The sequence below is a fragment of the Oxyura jamaicensis genome, unplaced genomic scaffold (assembly GCF_011077185.1).
Source record: "Oxyura jamaicensis isolate SHBP4307 breed ruddy duck unplaced genomic scaffold, BPBGC_Ojam_1.0 oxyUn_random_OJ70240, whole genome shotgun sequence".
NCBI classification, from domain to species: Eukaryota; Metazoa; Chordata; class Aves; order Anseriformes; family Anatidae; genus Oxyura; species Oxyura jamaicensis.
In genome coordinates this window covers 4,049-6,941 of record NW_023309860.1, presented here as the reverse complement: position 1 = coordinate 6,941, position 2,893 = coordinate 4,049, and the positions used below count along the sequence as shown (strand labels likewise).

The window sequence follows — 2,893 nt, the reverse complement described above, 5'->3', positions numbered from 1 at the left end:
GGGGGGGGGGGTAGGGGACACACGCCGGGTCCGGGGAGCCCGGGAATGTGACCTGGGGGACAGGAGGTGGCCCTAAAGGGGGGCTACGAGGGGTCAAGGAGGGGGGGCTGGTGGTCGAGGTGGGCCTGGGGGGGGTCACGGGTTGGGTTGACCTTAGGGGAGTGATTATGGAGGCAGTTGGATTGGGATGACCCCAGAGAGGGGGGGTCATCGGGCAGGCTGACCCTAAAGACAGGTCACGGGGTCGGGTCAACCCTAACGAGTCATGGCCCAGGTTGGGTTGACCCTAGGGAAGAATTCTGGGGACTTCCGGGTGTGGTTGACCCCAGGCAGGGGTCATGGGGCATGCTGACCCTAAAAAGGGGTCGTGGTTGAGCATAGAGAGGGCTGGGTTGACCCTAAAGAGCGGTCATCGGTTGGGTTGACCCTAAAGAGTCACGGCCCGGGTTGGGATGACCCCAGAGAAGGATTTTGGGGGCAGATGGCATGGGTTGATCCCAAAAAGGGATCCCAGGAGGTTGGGTTCGAACCCGGTGAAGGGTCCCGGGCTGGGCCGAGTCAGCCTGGCCCCAGTGGGAGGCTGGTGGACGGGCCCTGGGGCTGGTTTGGGGTCGGGTTGACCGTAGGGAAGGTTGGGGGGGGGGGTGGGGTGGGGTTGTCCCACCCCCGTGGGGGTGAAGGTGCCCCGGAGGTGGGTCGCATGGTGGGGGTCCGTGAGGGGGCAGGAGCGGCTCCAGCCCATTCCCACCGCGCATCCGAGGCAACGCCATTACCTGCCTGACTAACCCACTAACTACTCATCCAACCAGCTAACCACCACCCAGCCAGCCAGCTAACCAACCACCCAACCAGCTAACCACCCACCCGGTTAAACAACCAACCACCCAACCACCCAACCAGCTAACCACCCAACCAGCTAACCACCCACCCAAACAGCTAGTTAACCAGTCATCTAATGACCTACCCGTCCACCCAACCAGCTAACCACCCACCCACCCAACCAGCTAACCGCTCAGCCAACCAGCTAACTAGTCACTCAACCAGCCAACCAGCCGCCCATCCGAGCAGCTCAGCAACCAACCAGCTAACCACTGCCCACCCAGCCAGCTAATTAACCAGCTGACCAGCCAACTAACGAGCTAACTAACCACTCTCACCTAACTGCCATCCATCCAACCAGCTAACTGGCCACCTAACTAACCCGTTAACCAGCCAGCCAACCAACCCATCGCCCAGCTGATCAGCTAACAGCCCAACTAATCAACCCATTGCTCGGCTAATTGACCCGTCGCGGAGCTAACGAACCAGCCAATCACCCAACTAACTACCTATCCGTCTCATCACCCACCCAACTAACCAACCAATCAGCTAGCTACCCACCCACATGACTCATCACCTGCCCAACCAACCCCCTGACTACCCAACCTCCCAGCCAATCACCCGCTGACCCAACCGGCCAATCAGCTGCCCCCCCCAGCTAACCAGCCAATCAGCCAACTGCCCCTCCAAGCACCCGGCCAATCGTGACTCAGCCACCTCCCAGGCACTCACCCGCCAGCTCGAGCAGCCAATCAGCTGTCAACGTGCCCGGCACCCATCCAATGACTGCATGTCCCACCCCACCACCCCGCTAACGACCCCACCACCCCGCTAACGACCCCACCACCCATTAACAACCCAACGACCTCATCAACGACCCCATTAACGACCCCATGACCCCATTAATGACCCAACCACCCCATTAACAACCCGATGACCCCATTAAGGACCCAACGACCCCATCAACGACCCCATTAACGACCCCATGACCCCATTAATGACCCAACCACCCCATTAACAACCCGACGACCCCATTAACGACCCAGCGACCACATCAACGACCCCAGGAGCTCATCAGCGATCTCATCAATGACCCAGTCGACCCCTTAATGACCCAACTGACCCCTTAATGACCCAACTTAACCTTAAATGACCCCATCAATGACCCAACGACCCCATTAATGACCCAACGACCCCATCAATGACCCCAATACCCCATCACTGACCTAATTACTTCATCAGTGACCCCATCAACGACCTAATTACTCCATCAACAACCCAATTACCCCATCAATGACCCCATCAACGACCCAACGACCCCATCAACGACCCCATCAACGACCCAACGACCCCATCAACGACCCCATCAATGACCCAATGACCCCATCAACGACCCCATTAATGACCCAACCACCCCATCAGCGACCCAACGACCCAATCAATGACCCCATCAATGACCCAACCAACCCATCAAAGACCCAATGACCCCATCAATGACCCAACGACCCCATCAATGACCCAACGACCCCACCAAAGACCCAATGACCCCATCAATGACCCAATGACCTCATCAACGACCCCATCAACGACCCAACGAGCCCGTCAATGACCCACGACCCCATCAATGACTCAACCACCCCATCAATGACCCAACAACCCCATCAATGACCCAATGACCCCATCAACAACCCTATGACCTCATCAACGACCCCATCAACGACCCAACGAGCCCATCAATGACCCACGACCCCATCAATGACCCAACCACCCCATCAAAGACCCAACGACCCCATTAATGACCCAACCACCCCATCAACGACCCCATCAATGACCCTACGACCCCATCAACGACCCAAATACCCCACCAACGACCCAATGACCCCATCAACAACTCTATGACCTCATCAATGACCCCATCAATGACCCAACCACCCCATCAATGACCCAACGACCCCATCAATGACCCTACGACCCCATCAACGACCCAAATACCCCACCAACGACCCAACGACCCCATCAATGACCCAATGACCTCATCAATGACCCCATCAATGACCCAACCACCCCATCAATG

General features: G+C 57.6%; 1 long non-coding RNA gene across 1 annotated transcript; it reads right to left on the bottom strand.

Moving 5' to 3' along the window:
- Positions 1 to 641: 641 nt before the first annotated feature.
- On the bottom strand, positions 642 to 2,887 carry LOC118159412. Its single transcript, XR_004747109.1, has 2 exons — positions 2,034 to 2,887; positions 642 to 1,963 (listed from the first exon to the last, which is right to left on the bottom strand). It is a non-coding gene; the product is annotated as an uncharacterized LOC118159412 (long non-coding RNA).
- Between the last annotated feature and the right edge of the window lie 6 nt (positions 2,888 to 2,893).